Source organism: Podarcis liolepis, assembly GCF_965112155.1.
Source record: "Podarcis liolepis genome assembly, chromosome: 9".
NCBI lineage: Eukaryota > Metazoa > Chordata > Lepidosauria > Squamata > Lacertidae > Podarcis > Podarcis liolepis.
Genome location: NC_139564.1, coordinates 61,330,672 through 61,353,837, shown reverse-complemented (window position 1 = coordinate 61,353,837; position 23,166 = coordinate 61,330,672). Strand labels below are relative to the sequence as shown.

The 23,166-nt window shown below is 45.1% G+C and overlaps 1 protein-coding gene and 2 long non-coding RNA genes across 3 annotated transcripts in view; 2 read left to right on the top strand and 1 right to left on the bottom strand.

The window, feature by feature from the left end:
* The window catches only part of LOC310686438, a 425,293-nt gene that overhangs the window by 5,953 nt on the left and 396,174 nt on the right, over positions 1 to 23,166 (top strand). The window lies entirely within an intron of this gene.
* LOC310686421 lies at positions 8,443 to 16,944 on the bottom strand. The gene is made up of 3 exons (XR_014515887.1): positions 15,945 to 16,944; positions 10,572 to 10,714; positions 8,443 to 8,681 (listed from the first exon to the last, which is right to left on the bottom strand). It is a non-coding gene; the product is annotated as an uncharacterized lncRNA (long non-coding RNA).
* The window catches only part of KLF3 (KLF transcription factor 3), a 43,302-nt gene continuing 37,205 nt past the window's right edge, over positions 17,070 to 23,166 (top strand). Inside the window, exon 1 of the mRNA XM_083460088.1 lies at positions 17,070 to 17,729. The gene's annotated coding sequence lies outside the window, so the exon portion shown is untranslated. The remainder of the gene's footprint in view (positions 17,730 to 23,166) is intronic.

Sequence of the window (23,166 nt, the reverse complement as noted above, 5' to 3'; positions counted from 1 at the left end):
AACTGTACGATACATATTTCCCCTGCACTGTATATTCAGCCAAGGGCAGCACTGAAATAGAGTGAAGGAAGAACCAGGCAAAGCTTTCTCTTCCACCATGCAGAGAACCAACCCTCCATGTAACCACTAGACGTGGGCTGGGGGGGTCGGATTAAAAAAAAAAAGGCTCCTGCACCTTTAAGAGTTGTGAAGAAGCATGGCAGCTACACCCGCTGTAACTCTTCTGCACAGTTGTTAAAGGCGCAGCGCTTGTCTTTTTCATCTGGCAGTCGCCATCGTAATAAGGTAAAGGTAAAGGGACCCCTGATCATCAGGTCCAGTCGTGGCCGACTCTGGGGTTGCGGCGCTCATCTCGCTTTATTGGCCGAGGGAGCCGGCGTACAGCTTCCGGGTCATGTGGCCAACATGACTAAGTCGCTTCTGGCGAACCAGAGCAGCACACAGAAATGCCATTTACCTTCCCCCTGGAGCGGTACCTATTTATCTACTTGCACTTTGACGTACTTTCGAACTGCTAGGTTGGCAGGAGCTGGGACTGAGCAACGGGAGCTCACCCCGTCGCGGGGATTCGAACCACCGACCTTCGGATCGGCAAGTCCTAGGCTCTGTGGTTTAACCCACAGCGCTACCCGCATCCCTATCAACATACATGTAATAAATAAATACAGCATATACCTAGAACAAACATAGTTGGTCTCTAAGGTGCTACAGGACTATTTTTTTATTTTTTATTTCGAATGCGTCAGAACAACACGGCTACCTACCTGTTCCCAGAGGTATGATAGTGTTCTTTTCACAGGCAGCCCCGGAACGAAGAATGCTGGCAACAGCAAGTACTGTGTAAGGATAAAAAGGGCAAACACCCCAAATCACACTTCATTCCTTCTCCCCGTTTCCAGATTCACCTGAAACAGATCATTTTGCCGTTTGATGAGTTTCTGCTTTCATGTGGCTAGCATGCCAACCTTTTGTCTGGATTCTGTCCAATACATGGAGTTAGGTCATTCCCCAAAGTCTATTTGGTCTTCCTTTTAATGGACAAAAATAAATTGGCAGGGTGGCAGTGACGATGGAGACAATTTGGCCTTCTTTTAATTTTGCCGAGCTTTTATGGTGTTCATCTTATTTGTGTGTGTGGCTTTTAAATGTGTTGTGCTTTTCTCACTTATCTCACAGAACAGAGCAGGGAAAATGTCCTCGTAATCTATAAATTGATACACATTGTGAAATCGAGCCCAGACTTTAGCCATCGAAAGGCTGAGACAACTGAAGGTTTATATATAATCACTGAGGCATCTCTTTTGATATAGCATTTTTGAAGGCGGGGGTCTAGTCTAGGCATTAATTATCACACTTCACCCTTGCATGCATTTTAACTCATTACACTATATCTATGCCATCTAGTAAATACATAGGCAGATCTACATCTTTGCAGATTAAGGTTTCTCTTGCCAAAGGATACTGTCATTGTAAATCCCATTCACTTTCTCAGTGCATTTTGAGAACTGGGCTGTTACTCTGTAATGAATATTTACAGAGAGAGGGCGGGTTTCTACAGTATAGTGCTTAAGCTGCATTAGTGTCTGGGAGATTTTTAAATTGCCCCTCCCCCCCAAAAAAAAATCAGTGTTGGGAAGCTTTAAATTATATCAGTCACACCCAAATAATATGATAATTACACCAATGCCATTTAGATATTAAAAATTCAAAACTGTGTCACTTTGAATTACGATTGCAAGCAAACCAATGCAATGTCCTATATGCTTTTACAATGATGTGAAAAAGCAGGTGGACAGCACATCTACTATCTCTGAAAATTAGGCCTGCAGATGGTCAAAATTAATAATTTTATTAATTTGAAATGCTTCCATACAGCTTTTCAGGCAGCTCTGCCTTTCAAAGCAGTTTACAGTCAAATGAATCAATAAATAACAATTAAAAAACGTAAACACTTAAATTGCATCAAAATGAGTAACACCTTCATAAGAACAAACATCCCGTTTAAAACTACAGCCCATCATCCTGGATCCCAAATTAACCTCCAAAGGCCACAGCAAAGAAACGAACCTTTAAGACCAATTTAAAAGAGACCAGAGATGGGGCTTGCCTTACATCTCTCAAAATGGTGTTCCATTATAGGGTGGTCACAGCAGAAAAGGCCTATTCTGTGTGCTTACCAATAATGATTTTTTTTTTAATGCCATACTATTCCACTAAAAGTACCTAGACAGGCATACCTCTGAATCGTTCTGCCCGGACACTGAGGTCCAGCGCCGAGGGCCTTCTGGCGGTTCCCTTGAAGCGAGAAGCCAAGTTACAGGGAACCAGGCAGAGGGCCTTCTCGGTAGTGGCACCCACCCTGTGGAACGTCCTCCCATCAGATGTCAAAGAGAAAAATAGCTACCAAACTTTTAGAAGACATCTGAAGGCAGCCCTGTTTAGGGAAGCTTTTAATGTTTAATAGGTTATTGTATTTTAGTTGTTTGTTGGAAGCCACCCAGAGTGGCTGGGGAAGCCCAGCCAGATGGGCGGGGTATAAATTATTATTATTATTATCATTATCATTATCATTATCATTATCATTATCATTATCATTATCATTATCATTATCATTATCATCATCATCATCATCATCATCATAGCACCACATGATATAATCAATACAAGCACAACAGTTTCTAAAAGCAGTAACAAACAACATTTACGGCAGTAGTACCGAAATAAAAATAAAGCGAAAACCTCAAGAGAAGCAAAAGTTATACATTAAAACCAGAAATGATCAAATTAACACATTAAAAAGCCTATTGAAATAACTGTGCCTTCCACTTCTGGTGAAAGATGTACAAAGAGAGAAGATGGGGAATTTCATTTGGCAGAGCATTCCAGAATCTCAACACCACCACAACAGATTGATCTTAATTTCTGGGTAGGCCTATGCGGAAGCAAGCAAGAAATAGGTGCTAGTCATTGCTGCAAATTCAAACCCTGCTTTTTTAAAAAAAACAAGAAACAAAACAGGCTATCGTTATGCACATTTCCAGGTGCATATGCAAGGTATTCTCAATTGCCTGGCCAGCCACCAATATGGCACAATCCATTGTAAACTTTTTATGCTGTGGAGTGCAAGTGGCCCTTGGGAATGAACAGGAGTCACACGATGCCTCTGGACATCTCAAATACCTTTAAAGTGGTAGATTTTAATGTCAAGATAATGTAGGGATATGGGGAAGCATAAATAAAAGGGCACTACCATCACTGGAAAAACAGTGAGCCCTTTACCACTACTTTGTCATGTGGTGAATGTAGTATGTCAGAGTAATCGGGGAAATCCCAGTCCGAAACCTTTTAATGTGAACATGCCATCTTGATCCATAAAACTGAGTACAGTGGTACCTCAGGTTAAGTACTTAATTCGTTCCGGAGGTCCGTACTTAACCTGAAACTGTTCTTAACCTGAAGCACCACTTTAGCTAATGGGGCCTCCTGCTGCTGCCGTGTCGCCAGAGCACGATTTCTGTTCTCATCCTGAAGCAACGTTTTTTACCTGAAGCACTATTTCTGGGTTAGCGGAGTCTGTAACCTGAAGCGTATGTAACCTGAAGCATATGTAACACGAGGTACCACTGTACTAGACAATGTCCCCAATCCTCAAGATGCCTTGAGCCCCATTGAGGACTTGGCTGAGTCTGGCTACTTCCAGATTAGACCCTGTGCTTTTAGAACTCAGATAATCCAAAGAGATCTTCTGTCATAATAATGTTACTTTTTTATTATGATATTTTTGAATTTGATCCGATTGTTATTAGTTGTGTGACCTTTGCCGTCTGTTTTGTTGTTTCTTCAGCTTGTAATCTGCCTTGTGTATCATAACATAGAAAGGCAGTATACAAATTAAAAGTGAAATGAATAAAAAAAATTGAAATGTTTCACAGGTTGTATTTAGGGCAAGGCTGTGGTGGCTCATTTGGGACTCCCCTCCCAAACACACATATGCTATTGCATTTAAGCATTATATTCCCACAAACCTTCCAAGGGGGTGCTGCTCTACTTCAAAAGTAATATGCGAAGTGGTTAGACCCTTTCCTGTCGTTTTTAAGATGCAGGTCAGTGTTTTCCTTCTCACTAAAAGAGTCACACAAAGAGTAAACTCTCTGCCAAACGGAACAGGTGTTGCAATTCCAGCTGAAGCCAGTGGAAAAAGACCGAAACAACATGACTTTTCAGTCGTCACCAATGCCTGTTGATTTTACACCAAAGGCATTATTAGGGACACGAGTCCCATTAAAATCAGGAGGGCTTATTCCTGGGTGAGCTCACACAAGCAACTCACAAGAGGTGCAGCCAGAAGATTTCTCCCCATTAAGTAATCACAGGTAGAGATGTGGTGGAGACCCACTTATGAGATTATTGCCTGCCAAAGCAGTGCTACACTTTCACAGGGCAGCCTAAAACACCTTGCTGCCAGAAGCAAAGGACAGGATGCCTCCTCCCCAATCTTTCCAAGCTGGCAGCTGAATTCTGCTTCAAAATGGGATAGTGTTTTCCACTGCAGCTGAGGGCAGCCACGCTTGTTTACAAGACAGGCCAGGCATGGAAAGCAGTGATCGCTTGGTGGTTTTGCTGTCCACGATTTTGACTGTGTTGCCTACTCATTTAAGCTTTACAATAATCTGATGGTGGCTTTTAAGGGCCCTATGCAAAAGCAGGCAAATCCAGGAGACTCCATTTCAATTCCAGTTGTTGCGAGATTCCAGGGGTTCCAGGCACTTACCCAAGGTTCGTGGAAATGAGGCACAGCGGAGACTGTGGTACCATTATGCTATGTGGTTCATTTGCCCATATGTACATCCTGAGCCTAGTTCACAGCATTAATACCCCCCTAGAGGCTCTTGTTTCTCCCATAGCAGTAGCCTTGGAGCCAACCAGAAATCAAACATTGCCCTGACTATCTCTCCGGCTTGCTGCTTTGCTTTGAGATCACATCACTTTCATTTCCAAGCTGTGGCTTTTTTCTGCTGAGGGAGTGGGGCTGCCCCCCTTTGCTGCCTTAGAAATTGGAGGGGTCTTGCACCCAGCTTAACACCCCAAACTCATAGTGCAGGAAATGGATCTGACTTTAAGCTACCTAGTTTTCTTGGAATAGCAAAATGTCTCTTTGCTCTCTCTTTCTGTCTGGAAAAGAGTGACCCGGGGTGTGAGGAGAAAAGCAAACAGAGTGGTTTATTCCATGGCACTCTCTCAAAATTACAAATGTGCCCACAAACACAAAATGGTTGGTGACCCCTATTATGGCCCCCCCTTTTAAAAATGACATTTTTCTGTCTCTGCAAACCTTGATGTTCCCCTGAACATGCTCTTATTTGTCAGTAACCCCATTTTGGCTACAAAGCCTCTGGGTTCTATATATTCTGAACAATGCATCTTTACAACAATAGACTAGCAAGACCAACAACTTCGCTTCAGTTGTTTTTCAGGTCCAGGGCAATGGTATTATTACACAGCATCACTGTAGCACTTTTCGGTGTACGAAATGACCGCTCCACGCTTAAAACGGGGGGCGCCCTTTGCGTGGACGCGCCCAGCCCCTAGATCTAGAGCGGCTCCAACAGCATAGGCTTGGCTTTGCCTTCCCTCAGGTGTGATACCTGGAGGTCTCCGCCTACCTCAGTCAGTTGTCCAATCCCACCTGGGGGAAGCGTTGCCAAGGAGACCAGGCCAGGTAGGGGAGGGATTACCTGCCCACACAATAGAGGGAGGATCTTACCTGGGAATCCTCACTTGGCTCCAGAGCTTCTCCCACCCTACCCACCCTCAGTTAATGTCTTATTTGCAGGTTAACTGTTCTTCACAGGTTTTGCAGGTTAACTTTTCTTCACAGGTATGCGGGCGCTGCTACGTTAAGGTCGCTGTTAAAGGGCCAGAAAGGAATTTCCCTGCATTGGCAGGTTTCGCCTTTCCCGTAGCAAAACGTCACAACTTTGGCGGTATCAGGCCTTGGGTGGAATCCTTTAGTCCATTTTCCTCTTTGCGGTGGCAATACCAGGGTTCCCCGTTAAAGGGGTTTCTGAAGGGAGGCTTTGACCGTACGCCGAAAGGTCATCATTGCTCTCCCCTGCAGCGGTGGCGTAACGGGGGCGGCTATCTCTGCTTGAACATATGTTCTCCAGAGCCGGCCCATCCCCCCCCCCCACTGGATAACCCTGATGCTCCCTAGGTCCCCGGCTGGGGACTGGGGAGGGAGAGCGCCCAATGCCTGAGCCAAGGTCTACCCACATTTGAAATTTAATAAAGTTGTGGCCAATTTAATCCCATAGCACGTTGTCATGAGTCGTTATTTCACATGACGGGGGGGACCGCGCGGGATCTGGGGACTCCGCCTGTCCACGCAATGTTTTATAATTCACATTTATTACCTCAGAGGCTGGTCAGAGGGAAAGATACTGACTTGCCCAAGGCTGTTTGAGCAAGCACTGAATATCAGCAGTGATTTGAAGCTGGTCTCTCAAATCGAGACCCAGACTTCTCTCCACTCTCTTACAATGGCCCTGTTTATTTCAAAACTCCGGATGGTTTTCCTCTTTGCTGAATCTGTAAATAAGTAATTATTTAGTTTACTTATTAAAGTGATACCACACCCTAACTAGGATGAGAAACCAGCTTTACAGGACAGTCCCCTTCTCGCATTTCAAATACCTATAGTGTCGCTACCCACTTTCGCGTATCTTAATGCACAAAACAATATCAGTGTGTCAATCTTAAGGTAGAGATGTTTAAGGTCAGGTAGCTGAGGCAGTATCGGTGTTACTCCAGTATCAGTCTTATTCCACCAGGGGTGTGTGTCACAGTGGTCCATGCACTGCTAGCCTCAAGACGTGATTACTGTAACACAATTTACGTGGGGTTGCTCTTGTATTTGATCTGGAAGCTATAAGTACAGTGGTACCTCAGGTTACATACGCTTCAGGTTACATACGCTTCAGGTTACAGACTCCGCTAACCCAGAAATAGTGCTTCAGGTTAAGAACTTTGCTTCAGGATGAGAACAGAAATCATGCTCCGGCGGCGCGGCAGCAGCAGAAGGTCCCATTAGCTAAAGTGGTGCTTCAGGTTAAGAACAGTTTCAGGTTAAGTACGGGCCTCCGGAACGAATTAAGTACTTAACCTGAGGTACCACTGTAGTGCAGAATGCAGCAGCCAGGCTGCATACAGGAACAGGGAACTGGTAACGTGTTTTCTGAGAGAGGTGCGCTGGTTGTCAGTTTGCTACCAGGCCAGGTCGAAGAGTCTTGTGGTAAGCCACGAAGCCCTACACCACCTAGCTTGGTGCCTCCTTAAACAAGGACCTCGTTAAACCCAGCTACATTGTTGCACTTTTCAATATAAAGGAGCCGAGCTTTTGGGTATGCAAGAGGAGCAACCAGTAGTGGCCAGTGGTGGGGCAGCGCAGATGGGGACACTCTGACTGATGCGCCCCCAGCACATCAAGCTCCATACTTCTCCAGTGCCAGGCAGAGGAGGTGCAAGTGGCTGCCACCTCACAGGGAGCAGGAGGCAAAGTGGTTCTGGGGCTCTCTGCACTTCTCTGGCAGTAGTGGCTGTTTAATGGTGACTCTTCCACTCCCTCCAAGCGGGCCCAGCTCCCTTGCACACCAGAGCCCAGAGGAGAGATGCGCCACCGCTGCCCCCTCCTTGTCTGCACTCCTTCCTGGGGGCACCCATGTCCTGGACCCCAGGTTTAAAAGGTAAGTGAGGTCCAGGTTCAATTCTATGCCTGGCACATCCAATTAAAAAATCCTGAGTCGCAGGATCCAGACCCTGCCAGTTCTACTGTCAATTTGGGTAGAAAATGTTGGGCTACACAAGCCAACGGTCTGATTGGGTATGAAGCTACATCACATGTCCCTTTATCAACATAAAAAGGGGGTAAAGGACCCCTGACAGTTAAGTCCAGTCGCAGACGACTCTGAGGTGGCTTTACGAGGGAGCCAGCATTTGTCCGCAGGCAAACTGTCGGCAGTTTTTCCGGGTCATATGGTCAGCATGACTAAGCCACTTCTGGCACAACAGAACACCAAAACCAGAGCAGCGCACGGAAACGCCGTTTACCTTCCCACTGGAGCGGTACCTATTTATCTACTTGCACTGGTGTGCTTTCGAACTGCTAGGTTGGCAGGAGCTGTGACTGAGCAATGGGAGCTCACCCTGTCGCGGGGATTCGAACCGCCGACCTTCTGATCGGCAAGCCCAAGAGGCTCAGTGGTTTAGACCACAGCGCCACCCGCATCCCTATCAACATACACGTAATAAATAAATACAGAGAAAAGTGACTTCCTGTGTCTTCTACCCTGGTTTATTACACCATGGTTCCGCATAAGGAAAAGGCAGATTATATGAGTCAATAGTTAACTTTTTATTAGCTTCAAATTATTCTAAGGAATTATTTACACAGTTACTGTTGGGCTGTGATCCAGAAACTTCAAAGCTGGGTGTAATGCTGCAGCTTCCTGGTTCTTTGCTATGCATGTGGGAGTCCTGTATAGATGCACAGAGAATGCACATGCAGAGCATTTCCCACCATGGGAGAGAACAAGATGTCCTGCTCATCTTGGGCTTTGGAGCAGGCAATTCAAGCTGAATTTCGTTTTTCTTCACTATTTATCTTCATACTTTGCGAACGACAGCTAAATTCACTGCAAACGGAAACAATTCAAAAACGTGATTCGCAAGTATTAAACGAAGAATTGCATTTTCTAAAAGGATTAAGAAAGAAGATGAAAGAAAAAAGCATCACACCACAGTAATCCACTTCAACTTAATGAGCTGTATTCAACATTGCGCTGAGGATAACACTCCATCAGCGCAAGGATCTCTCCTTTCCCAATAAAACATTATCTCCCTCTCCTCCCACCATGTGCCCCTTAAATCTTTTCTGGAGGGTTCCCCTCATCCCTCCAGAGCAGATTTGGGGGTAAGATTGGGGTGGAAAGGTATGGATCTTGTTGCACTAGCACTAATCCTTTGTGCTAATCCTTGCACTATTGCAAATATCAAATACTGCCTAAATGTCATCGTGAATGTCCAACATTTGCCATGAAGCCTGACCCAGTCACTGACACACACACACTGCTGTTTTCAGGTAGCATTCTAGGCAATTTAAAAAAAACAAAACTTTTTATTTGGTTTTATAAACAAGGACCATAGGAATAATAAATGATACAAATAAATAGACCAAGGCTTGCCACGTCATTTGTATACCACGAAAATAGAACAATCAATTTGCAGTAATATCTACAACACATGGTTCATGATTAGTGGCCAGTGTATAACTTCTGGGTTTGTGCATTGGTTTAAACAAAAGCAAAAACAAAGGGGAAACAGGATAGAAGCCAGGTAGCATTCAACACCGCAGTTAAATGCCTCACCAGGAGCCCTTGTGATTGTGCTCAGATTAAGTATGAGTAATAGTCGTTTTCCTCTTATGTTACCAATGAAACAATATAAAGTGTTGGGTATATTGATGCACGTGGGAGGTTGGTTCAAAGTGAAGATAACAATTTAAATTTAGATTGACCGAACTGAGCCAAATGCTGTTGGAGAGGATTTTTTTCCCCTGGAATATTGGCATATGTTATGAAATTAAACCACACCAGGATAAAGCCATCTTTCCTGGTCTGTCCATGTATCAACCATAGTTTATCTGTTAAACTTTCAAGGAGGGTTGTTTCCCAAACTGTCTTGTACCAGTTGTCTATCGCTGTGCCAGAAATGTATTTCCAGTGTCTGGTTATGTTTCACTGCTTGTAACAAATGGCTTCTTAATTCTTTATTATGTAAATCCAGATTGTTGTATTGAAATATATTTGATATAGCTAATTGTTGTCGTCGTATTTTTATTAATTTACTGGAATACAGAATTCCAGAAAGGCTGGGTTTTTGTACATTTCCACCATGCGTGGAGATATCTCCCGGAAACATGATGAGGTGCTAGGATAGATCGTTGCCAGTTTCCTAGAGATTCGGTACCACCTATATGAGAGTTTTAAGGTAAATTCTCTATTGCTTGCTGGAATAGACTTAAAGAGGGGTTTTTGTCCAAAGTCTATTCCATTGATCTGTGTCAAGTTCATAGCCAAAATCACATTAGCATTCTAGGCAACTGAAACAAAATGAAAATTCTGAGGACCAGGCAATGGAAGGTACACATTGAGTTCCAAGCCTGGGGTGTCATCCATGGCGGCAAGTCTTTTGAATGCCAGGCACATGCAGAACCCTATGATCACTGATTTTTAGCACACTACCATATGAGCACTTGAAAAGTTGTTGTGCCAAAATAAGTTGAGGTTATGAGCCACTGGCCTTCATAAATCTACCTCTGTGGTGCCTGGGACTCAACACACACATCAGGTAACTAACTTGGGAGGTGTCATCCCATCAGTAGCAACAGTGATGACTTTGGTATTCATAAGACGAGGCAGTTTTTTCAAAAGATTTCTTTATAAGGAGGACTCAAATCCACACTTGTTTATACTAGTGCAAATCTGCTGTAATTCCAGTTATATGCATGAAATTACCATCAAAATATGGAACGAGTGCTTCAAGGGAGAAACTCCTGTTGCATTCAGCAGGAGCATCTGACACATTTCTTGGTGGCTTTGCATGACTTGATAATCCTGTCCTCAGTTTCACTTGTTTTGTGCAACCAGTGGGAGGTGACCTGCATAGAGGAAGACAGAACCATAGCTATAATTAGTGGCATTAATTTTATTGCACCTTATATCTGAGCATAGCTATGTAGCAACAGCACAGCATTATCAATGCAACACCCTAACGAGATGTGTTCTTTGGACACTGAATGAGAAGGTTGATTAAAAATAATAATAAATAACTATTTATAGCTGCATGACATAAAATCATGCTTTGTTTTAAGAGCGACATATTTCAATAATGCCAGTTGATCGTATGATATATAATCTCTCAGCAGACATCCTTTGCTACAATCATTTTTTTACGACGGTGCCAGTGCATAGGTGCAATATTTTTCAAGACTGTCAGTCAGATTTTGCAGGGCTCTGATGCCTGCAGAATGGTTTGGTGAACCAAGATAAAATATGCATTGAAAACGTTTGTAGCTTTGAGTTGAAATGTTTCGTAATGACAATATAAATGAAGTGATTTACATTTAACAAGGGGAAATATAAAAATGAGATAGAATGTAAAAAAGTGGTTATAGAAATGCTAAGATTAAAGTAAATATATATGGAAGTCAGGAAGAGGGAAGGGGGGAGGTTGATGCTCTGTTAAGAGCAAGGTTTAAGTTTAGTGATGTATGTATGGATATTGTGATTACAAAAATTGAAAATGTAATACAAATTATAAAAATAAAAAAGAATGTTTAAGATAGAACATATATACATACATAAAGCCCCATGAATTGGTCTGCAAATAAAGCAAATTAAGAACTGGCCTTCTGGCTAGGACATTTGTATCATCTGTACAACCTAGGAGTGAGAAACATGCAAAGTCTGAGCAGCTAGATCTCCATTGTGATTGCGGTTGGAATACCTTGTGTATGAGAAAATGCTGACGCGTTTGTGGCTTTCTCGTTTAGGGAGAAAGACCACTAAAGGCAGGGGGCATGATACAGAATTAGTAACGGTGGTGGAATGGATGCAAAAGTATTTTCCTTTCTCTCATAATACTACAACTCAACAGCGACCCAAGGAAATCAAGAGGCAGCGGATTCCAAGCAGGCGAAAGGAAATACCGTTGACATAGGATTTCACTGCAGGAAACATAACATTTTCTTTTGACATTTTCTCCTCTTCAGGGAGGAAAGGAATTGACCTGAGAACTCTGGAACTTGGAGCTCCAAGGACAGAAATAACTCAACAGGTTTGGAGGGGTAGGGAAGCAGAAAAGCTCAAGGACCAAGAGTTGCGTTCCTCTTCATCAGGTGACGGAGGTGAGAGCTCCAAACCTGAAGGTCAAACAGGACCAGGCTACCTAATGGAGCCAGGACTTCCCCCACCACTGGCCTAAGGATGAAACACTGTCATCCAAGGAGTCCTCTATAGAAGACCATCAAATAAGTGAGCTTCTCCCACTCCACTGCAGATTACTAAAGAAGGCTAGGCCACTTGGAGCAGCAACTTGGAGCACAGCTGTTGTTGTTGTTTAGTCGTGTCTGACCCTTCGTGACCCCATGGACCAGAGCACGGCAGGCACTCCTGTCTTCCACTGCCTCCCGCAGTTTGGTCAAACTCATGCTGGTAGCTTCGAGAACACTGTCCAACCATCTCGTCCTCTGTCGTCCCCTTCTCCTTGTGCCCTCCATCTTTCCCAACATCAGGGTCTTTTCCAGGGAGTCTTCTCTTCTCATGAGGTGGCCAAAGTATTGGAGCCTCAGCTTCACGATCTGTCCTTCCAGTGAGCACTCAGGGCTGATTTCCTTAAGAATGGATAGGTTTGTTCTTCTTGCAGTCCATGGGACTCTCAAGAGTCTCCTCCAGCACCATAGGAGCACAGCTAGTGCTATAAAAAGGCTGTAATAACTTCCTCCTTGCTGAAGCATCTTCAGAGCTCTATGTTCTCCAGGGTACAGTCTTGTGTCCATCCCAAACCGCACCTTGTCTTACACCCTAGCTGAGCCTTGCCACACAGCAGAGCAGGATGAAGAAGGAACGAGGAAGTTATGTGGGCTGCATTTCCCCTTAGTTCCCCTCCTAGGAAGCTATGTCCTTTGCATACAGGGAAGCTCCCTACTAGGACCTGAATAGAGGAACAGAGCTCTGCCTGCATTTTCCAGAGTGCAACGTATTTTGTAGTGCTCGTTTTGTTGCTCTTGGTAGCCTTGCATGATGCATCGTTAATGTTCTGATATGAGGAACAGATTAAAAGAGACCAACCTGCTTGTGGCTTTGCGGAAAATTGACTCCAAGCTTGGATCAATATAAGACCAATATGTCCAAAGCAAACCAATCAAGTTGGGTTTTTTGGAGCAGCTGCATGCACTGTGGCTCCTGCATTTAATTAATCACGTGCAGTGAAACAGGATTTGCAGATTATCTGCCACACCTCCTGTGCCGTGTAATAGCAAGCATCATGCAAAACAAATCATCACAATGCCACATCACTTGGGCCACAAATTCCAAGAGCCTTGCTCTTCTTAAGAGTACTCCTCATTTTCTAAATTAACCCCACTTAAGTATGTAGTTCAGAGTATGGTTCTGTAATGTCACTTTGGGTTTTGGAATATCCTTGCAACATAAAAAAACCCAAATACACTGCTGATTGAATTAAGACTATATACGTCAGAATACCAAGGGTAAATATTTGGACTTCTTTGCTCTGGGGGCATCTAGGAGTAGTCAATCTCAAAGACATAACTACATCTATTTTTTCCACTTCTATCAAACCTTTTAGCTTATCAAATCTATAGTTATATATATATGGTCTCCCCCACTTTAACCTCCCAGCAATCCTGTGAGCTAAATTGAGCTAAAAGACTCATAGTTACTGGGGATTTGAACACAGATCTCACAGTCCTACTCTTAACACACTAACCACTGTACACTACATTGGCTACCCAAAGATAAAAATGGGATTTTTCTTTTTTAATCACCCTGTACACATTGGGAATAAAACAAAAGTAGGCACAGAAAATTACACTGGTAAATTACTGTGCCTAGTGGTTCTGCCAGGGAGAGAATACAAACAACATTGACTAAAGGTTACAAGTAGATTTCCCAAATCAGAATCATTTCTCTGCGCATGTTTTGAACTTTGCCCTCAAAATCAGGTTGAGCTGAAGTCACATGTTGTTGAACCATGCACATAGCTGGGAAGCATTTAGATAGCTATCATAAGGTGAATGCAAAATGCCATAAAAAATCTCTGTAAAAAAAGAAATCAGGCAAACCTACCCTATAACTGGAATAAATTATTTTTCTGTGTTCTTTCTTTTTGAAATAGTGAAGTGGTAACTGCAGATACAGTACAAATGAAGGTTAGGAAGTCACAAAATCTAAATATTCCTAATTTATAACTTTCCATGTTCCAAGGAAGGGGCAATGGCATCATTTCTGACATCACTGTTCCACATGGGAAATAACAATTGGCTTGGCGAATTCTCCCACTGATCAACCAATATTAGGAGTAGACTACATGTTCTGCCGGAATTACTCATTTTATTCATTTAAAACATACCCTGCCCGTCCACAGAATGAGCTTCAAGGCAGTTTACATCACAACATAACCAAGCATGGCATAATAACAAAATGACAGCACAGAACAACGATAAACTAATCTTCAAGTTCCTTTACACCAGGAGTGGAGATTTATGAGCACAACACCCAATGGGGAGGAAGGAGAAGATACATAGCTGAGCATCCGATACACATCTCCCTGGGCAGAATGACTGCAGAGAGCACACATAGCCTTCCTGCAGAAGCGGATTTAGGGCAGCGCGACTGGTTCCTCCACACTGGGTGTCGAGCCCAGGGGGTGGTGCTGGGCACCGCAACTATGACATGATGAATTGAGCAGAACAGAAGGTTAGAGGTGGTGAGGAGCACTGAATTTTGGACTCGCACAGGATGCTGCTGACATTTGAAAGACCAAAGTCTGCCTCTGCTTCCAGGGACAAGGGTTCATGACCCATCCAGGGAGTATTTTGCCCAGCAGACAACAGCCTGGACTCAAAAAGGCATCCATAGATGCTGAAAGCAGCAACTGGCAAGGGTTCCCTTAGGAGATGGGGGCACGAGACCCACAAGGAGAAAGGGATGAATGCAGGCCATTTGTGTTTGGGATGGCTGGGGGGAAATGAGATGGCAGGAGGTTAAAAAAGGGGGGGAGGGGGAGCTCCCAGGATGTTTGTTTTTGCTCATTCATCCTCACACCCATCTCTCCCTCTCCTCTTCACCCCTAATTGACCGTCTCGTACACTCTGGCAGCAGCACCAATCCCATGTGAACTTCTGAAGACCTGCCTTCTCAAATTAAAACAGTTCTAGAGTGCGCAGAAAAGAGGCACTCCCATCCAACTTCTGTGTCCAGCAGAAGCCAATGTTCCCATAAATCGAAGGAATGTAAGCTACGTTGTTATGTGCTGTCGTTCCCCACCACCACCACCTGCCATGCCCGCCCCCGGCTTTGCCAGTGAAGTTCTAGGGTGAAGCTATGAGAATCTCCCCTGGGAGGAAATTTCGCAACACAGGAATAACTTCTGATAAGACCCTATCTCATGGAACCACTTGCCTAAACCTCTGGTGGATAGGCATATGAAACAGAGCCTCTGAAGATTATCAGAATGAAAGAACAGGCTGGTGTGAGAAAGGGCAATGCAGAACAAACTGCACACCTACTCTCAAATAATATCATCCCCCAATAACCACAGCCCAGACTTGTTCAGAAACTCAACTGCTATCCCAAGACTGTAACGACAGGAGAAACAGAGCCGAATATTGCAAACATGTTGGATGTCACCACACCCCAGATTTTCAGCTGCTCCAGAGATTTAACGTTGGTGTTAAATAGCACATGGGGCAAGATGGGACCTTGCAGCAACCTGCAAGCCAGCGGCATGGGGTAAAGCAGCAGAAAGCACAGAACCGCACTATGGTGCCCCTTAGTCCCATCTGAGCAAGGCAGACCAGGAGGATACAATTTCTATCAGGTTCCAATGGCTCTGAGAAGTCCAGGAAAGTCAATGATGTTATTGGAGCGCACTGTGATTTACTTGATAGTGCTCTTGGAGCACTCTAAAGCTCAATGGTTATTTTCTGGAATCGGAACTTTAAAGTCTAATGGAGTGATTTGAACACACATTCTCTGCCTTGGAACAGATGCTTGAACCACCACACTTTAGAAGGCATGTGTCTTCATCTTCAGACATCCTGACCTAGAACTTGCTCCTAGCACACGGAGTAAAAGACCCTAGCTTACATGCCGTGCAGCTTTGAAGGATCTGGGTGTTCTCAGATGTGACATTTGGCGACTTCTTCATACAGGCAACTGGCTGGGGTGGCAGCCAGTCAGTACTGCAAAGGTGGTGAATCCAGCTTGCCAAATGGCACTGGGAAACCTCAGGCATCCCAGACTATTGGCCATTCTGGCTTGGGCTGACAAGTGGAAGACCATGGGACCCCCCAACTCTACCACAGCGCGATGGTTGGGAGCACCGCCTCGCCACAGGTTGGGGGGCTATGCTGCAAACTTTTCAAGCAGCCAACACATCCCCACAGAGATGAATTATGCAAGGGGCCTGGACCCACTGCCAGCAGCTGCTTATGGTACCATTAAAAAGTAGCAGCCATTTATTACCCAGCATGCCCACAACTTCTGCGCACTTAACTTGTGTGTGTTCAGCTTTGGCATAAAAACAAACCAAACGAGGGGTCGGGCATCTGGGAAAAGCCACTTTGGCAATCCCACCCTCCACTGCACCCGGTGTATTTTGACTACACGCGACCTCGGCTTTGGACGCGATCCCTGGCTTGCTGTGTTTTAAGTCAGAAGCGGAACTGCCACGTAGATCGCCTGTCCTAAAACGCCCCAAGCTGCCCCAGCTGAGCCCTGACTAAACCAGGACAACAACCCCTCATTCAGGCCCGGGGCCCTAACCAAGCCACGCGCGAAGCCGGCGCCGTCCACTCTGGGCTTCGTGCCCGAGACAATTGAGGCCTCGTCCTCCTCCTCCCTCCGCCTCTGTCAGCGAGCGAGCACCTCCCTTCCTTCCCTTCGGGCCCTTCTTTTGGGGTGGGGTCGCTGCTGCTGCTGCTGCTTTTGGCCGCGGCAGGTTCGCTCGCAGGGAGGGCGGGCGCGCGCGCTAGGGCGCGTTGCGTGCGTTCCCTGCCGAGCCGGGTGCCAGAGGCGCACACGCCTCTTGGCCCCGGCGAGGGACGAGGAAGAGACGGGGAAGGAGGGAAGGGAGGGGAGCGGGCGGGCGGGCGAAGCGCGCCGCAGCTGGAAGGGCGAGTTTGTCAGCGGGGCGGCTCCCGCTCTCTCTCTCTCTCTCGTCCTCTGAGGGAGGAAGGGAGGGAGGGGGGTAATTAGGGGCCAACTTGTGCGAGGCGCCGCCTTCTCGTATCTGCCTCCCGGGGGAAGGGAAGAGTCGGTGCGCGCCCGACTTGTTTGTGCGCCAGGGAGGGAGGCAGGGAGGCGGAGTGCCAGCGAGCGCCTCGCCTCGCCCCGACCCCTGACTCGGGTTGCGGTGCGCCGAGGCCTCCGCCCCAGCGCGGCGGAGAGGGGACACGCCCGGCCTGCCTCGCCTGCCTCGCCTCGCCCGCCTGGCTGGCTGAGTGATTCGCGCGCCCCTCCCTGACCCTCCCTCCTGCCCGCCCTCTTAGCTACCCCGCCGGCCAAGGGAGCCTGGCAGAGCGAGCGGCGCCGGCGTCATGTGACAGCGCTGCCTAGTGCCAGGAGCCTGCCTTGGAGCTTGGTGGGGGGAAGAAGAAGAAGAAGAGGAGAGAGACAGAGCAGAAGGCGAGGGCAGAGGCGCGACGGGCTGACAGACGGACGCGCCGCCGACGGACTAAACGCCCCTGCGGCCAAGCGGCAGAGAGAGAGAGAAACCCCCGGGTTTCCCCCTCGAGGGCGGAAAAAGAGAGGGAAGGAGGGTTTTTCCCGCTACCAGCGAGAACGACAACAGCACCGCCGACTCAAGCAGCAAACTTCTTGCGGTGGCGTCGTCGCCTCGGTTTCTTGGACAAGTTAAGAGAGGGGAGAAAAGTAAGTCGCGCGAAGGGAAGGGGAGGAGGCAAAGGTGGCGGCTGAGGAAAGCGACGTGTCTGGTGGCGGCGGCGGCCGAGAGGTGTCTGGGAGAAGGGATGGGGAAGCGGGGAGGCCGGAGGGAAGGTGCTCCTCAAGCGAGGGGGGAAATGGAGAGGCTCCTGGACGCGCGCTCTTGTTTGGCGAAGCGGGGGCGCACGCGCCGGCCCGGCCCGGGGACTTAGGGGCGCTTCGGCCAGAGTGTTTGTGCAGCTGCAAAAGTTGTGAGGCAGCGAGGGGGGGGGTGTCTTGGGATCTGTCTCCATGACCCACCCACCCCCCGGGGGTGGGGGGAGAGCGACGCCTTGCCATTTGGAGTCGCCGCTGCCCCGTAAGCTGAAGGAACGCCGCAGCTTTTGGCGTTCACGTGTGTTTTCCCGACCTGCGGTGTGTGCGTGTTCGTGTGTCTCTCTCCTCCTCCTCCTCTTGCTTTTCTGTTCCCGGTCTTCTGAAACACGAACCGTTCCTCCTGTCATTTGGAGCTGTTGGGGAGGAGAGCCGTCGAACAAAGATCCCATCTGCCGCAGCTTTCCTGAGGGGCTTTTTTAAAAAAGAAAACACCTGGAGCTACCGGATTGCTTTCTTTCGACAAGAGTTTGCCGCTAACTAGACTCGGGATACTTTTCTTCTCCCTCCCAAGTGGGAAAGGACGTTGCTCCGCGTTTCTTTGCGTTCCCTGAACGTTATTTCGGTCTTCGCTGCATAGGATGCTCAAAACAAAACGGCAGCCCCGCATCATAACATCCTTGGAGAACTGCCATTTAAATAATTAAGGTGTCAGTTGATCAGGGGGTTGCTGCTTTTGTTATCTCTTCATAGGAGCAAGAAAGGGAAAATGAGAAGCATATATCAAGATGTGTGAATTATGTCCGTTTCTAGATACTACATACCAAACTAGAGAAGAGGACACATTTGTATAGCTTTTTTTGGTTCTGTACTTAGTTAAGTAACATTGATATGCAATGTGAGATGTTCTCTTAAGTTCTACTGTTTAGAGGTTGTTCCCCTCCCTCCCACCAAAAAAGAAGGGGATAAATAATTTCAATCACCAGTTTAGTTGCAGTTTGGGAAAGAAAACTTAATGTGCAAAATGTAAGTTTGAACATGAAGTCTGTTGCTTTTTTCTATTACATGCATGTCTTGACATGGAGATGTCATGTGTATTTTCAGTTGATTTACAATAAGAATAATTGCATTGCTGAATAACAGCATTGAGTAGCCTGTCCACATTTTATCCTCAGTGGCTCACAGAGAGCAGTGTATACCCATTTTATTGTTCCAAAGTCACCTAGGTTCTGGTGATCAATTTTTTAAAAAGAGTCTTGTGCATAATTGAAAGGGACACCAGCACTTGGCTTCTTTCCTTCCTGAAAGTTGCTTTCTTTGTGCTTAAAACATTACTGCTTATCTTGGATGTTTGTATTAATTTCCATATGGAACATAACTTTAGCAAGAATCCACAGTTTTTATTTAGGAAATGGTGGTAAAATTCACCAGACAACTCACTTCGATTTAGATTAACATTTAGCTTTCTTCTTACTGCAGCAATTCATAAACTCTCACTTTGTCCATTTTTATTCTTATGCAGAGTTATCTCTCAACTGAAGTGTGTGTGCAGCATCTCTTGCACAGTTGTGTGTGTGGCCTTTTGTGTGTGTGGCAGGAAGTGCCACAGTTCACAGGGCTCACCTTTGTCTGGTTGTTGGAGAAATTGGAACCTTGCATAGATTCAGTACTTTGAAACATTTTGAGTCCACAAAAGTGTTATTTTCTATAAAAGGCAAAAAAAAAATGTGGTGTAACTTTTTCTCCCATAGTTTTGAGAACTTTTCCCATAGCTTGCCTAATGAGTTGCTTGCATGATCCAGACTTGGATTTGGTTAAGATCAACAATTTGACCTAGGAATAATGTACATCAATCTAACTTTGGCCACTAGGCTTTAAAATGTGTTGGTCAGTTTTGTAATATGAATGCTTTCAGATAAACTCTTTCTTCGGCTCCCTTCCTCACTAAAGCAAAGGTATCTAGGCAGACTTTTTGCTTTGACTGAATTTTATACTGATAAACAAAAAAGCAAGATAATATCTGAGAATAACAGTTGTGTAGTATGATTAATAATAATAATAATAATAATAATAATAATAATAATAATAATAGAAAACCTGGTTGTAAGTGTGCCCTACTATTCTGCCTTCCTGTTTTTGCAAACACCAAAGTTATTATAAACTAGTAACATTCACAGAATGTTATTTCTTTGGTGGAGGGGGAAGACTTGTGCCAACCTAAGGCTGTAATTCTATATGCACACTCACTTTGGAGCAAACCCCATTGATGTCAGTGGTACTTCTGAGTAAACGTTACAGAATTGCACAGTAAATAGAGTTTGTGCCAATTTCTGAAGAAAATTTGAAAACTGGTGTTCTGATTAGAAAATGCATGTCTTTTAGGAGCAACCATATCCAAACATGGGTCCAAACAGAGACTAGACTAGCGTTAAGAGGAATCTGTAGCAGCAAGTTTAGTGATTGAGACCCAAATCAAAGTTCAAATCTGAACTTAGTTGTTATGATGCTTGCCAACAGAATATAGGACATCCCTTGCATCAGGCATAGTAGACGGCTGCATGACCTGTTCTACTGATCTAGTTCATAATATGTGAAATATGAATGCCATATAAAGTAGTATAATATGTAGAAATCAACCAGATATAAAATGGGCAACAGGTATTTTTCTGGAGGTTTTTGTGGCCCATCTGTGGGTTCATAGCTATCATAATGGGAGCAAGCCTTGGACACTTACGGTTCCCCTCTCCCCTTTCCTCCCCGCAACTCCAAGAGGAAGTTTTTGCTTTTGATTAACTGCATTTTAGCATCACATCCAGATCATATAATGTGATTAAACCTAACTTTATTTTCTTTCAAACAAAGACAGTTTCATAACCCATGGTTTGAAGTTGGTTTGTTTCAAACAAACCATGGTTAAATTTAAACCACCATTTGTTCAATCGGCCTCAACTTGTCATTTAATCGGAACTAGCATCCAAGACTTTCTGACTCTCATTCTTTGTCATCACTGAGCCATGGTTTATTGTGATATCCAAATAAGCTCACCATATGTCCTAGTGTTTTCGTCTTACAATGATCTGGCTCATGCAACATGCTAAACTTAGTGCAAATGTATGCCACTTAGTGCAACCACCACTTTGATCCTCCCTGGTTGTTTGCTGCTGAGATAAGCCATGGTTTGCCTTAGCGTCGCATTAAAACATGGGCTCGTGACCAAGCTCTCATAGGCAAACCATGAGCCATAAACCATAGGACAAACCTTAATTACGGCTCATGGTTAGCCTGGAGAGAACTAAACTATGAGTCTGGCTTCAGCTGACACACTAAGCCAAGACATGGGTTAGCACAGTAGCAGAAAGACCAGGGTAGCAAAAGTGACCTCGCTCTACTTGCTTGCAGCCTGCAGAACCATGGTAATCTGTGACTTGAGCTTGCATGTCATGCACACCAGGCTACTGTCTGCTGCGTCAACTTTTATTTTCAATAAATTTTAGGCACTATTATTGGAGCTCCAGATTGTTTGTAATGGCCTCTCATATTAAGGAGATCTTGTACAAGTAGAGAAAGGAGGCTAGAAAGTGCAATAAAATAATGGCTGTTGGTTTCGTTCTTTTTTTGGGGGGGAGGATACTTTATTGGGCGCAAGAGTCCACCTCAACCCTTGATAACAAAGTTTGCATTTGTATTTCAGAATTTTTTTTAAAAGGAGAATGCTTGGGAAGTCCAGAGTTAATTATTCCGAGCTGTCTGGAAAGGGTGGGTGCAAAGGAAATTGCATGTTGTGGTCAGCGTTTGAAACTCCCATTTTTCTAGGCGCATTTTGCAACAGGGAATTTCATTAATGTGAGCAGTTTCTGAGCTTTGGGAGTAGTACTGTGCCTTAGATTTCAGATTAAAACTCCCACTGCTGGAACGAAAGGAGGAGCTTTTTCTGCCTCTCCACTTCCAGCCACTCTCTGAGGACTGGAGAAAGGACCCTCATAAGGGGGGTGGGCAGGGGAAGTATGGCTTTGTGGTTTGCAGCCTTCAGATGAGGACTAGACCATGTGAAAAAGGAATATGAGATTTTAGCTGCAGTTCATTCATTTTCAACCTTGTATTCTTGTTATAGACATTCGGTTGCGGCACCCATAACCTAGGTTTAAGGTGCCATTTAGCTCCCAGCTTTCATATCTCAGTGGTTATATTGTCCCATATAGATATTAGTCTGGTGTTTGTCAAGGGCAGGTCTGCGATATAGAGACAGGTTGTTTTTTTCACACCCAGAGACCAAGCACTTTACACGTTACACCCACTTTGCTTGCTTGTTTGTTTGTTTGTTAAATCCCAGCTGCACATGAATATAGGGGTCAGGGAAGGCCACCCAAATGTTTCTCTGTGCTTTCTTTCCAGCCGAGCCAGCAGAGCCGTTTCCTGTTCTTTGTTTCAAGGCTGGGGTTTGCGTCATACATTCCAAGTAGCATATGTGTGCTCTTTCCTGTTTCGGGCTGTTTTCTGGTAGATCAGTAGCCCAGCCACAACCCCTTGTCACTGCCCTACAACTCCCAGTCTCCACCCAGCGAATTATCATGTCTCTACACACTCAGCAATTGCCTAAGCAGCCTGTGTTATGTCACAAGGAGCTTGTGTTAGCATTTAAACTCCCACATTCTGTGCTACAGCTCACAATTAAGGATACTTGCTGGGAGTGGGGAGGTACAGGTTTTTGAGACTTCAGAAGGGGAGGGAAGCAGTGGTGTGAATTGGAAGTAGTTTCGCTGAAATGCATGAATGTTGAAAGTTTTTCTTTTTTTAAAAAAAAGCAGACCACTCACTAATGCATGTAAATTCAACATCTGTTCTGGAAGGTTTTTTTCTAGGAAACATCATAGTTTTGGTTAAGCTTTACCTCTCTATGGTGGTGGTAAAAATGGTACTTAAAATATGTAAAATACATTCAAGTGATCAAAGCCTTTCACGTTCATCATTTTAGGCATGATGGGGGAAGCCTAACCCCTACCCAAAGCAAAATCTTTCATAGAATTGGGAAATTAATAGTGTTTGGAGGCACTCCGTATTTTAACTCCAGAATTTTTCTGCCATAAGATAGTTTGTCATCTTCCCAAACCACTCATGGAAAATGACTGTCCAGCCTTTTCACTTAAAACCCTAGTAAAAGAGATCTCTGTGCACATCATGGAAGTGTTCCTAATCTGCATGTGAAGCAGGGAATTAAAATTTCTCTTTGCAATGTGAAAAACTAAGCATTCTTCGTTTGAATGAAATAGTGTATCCGATTGGGAAGCAAGGATGCATTCACAAGGGAAAGAGGGAGAAAGAAAATGTTCCAAGA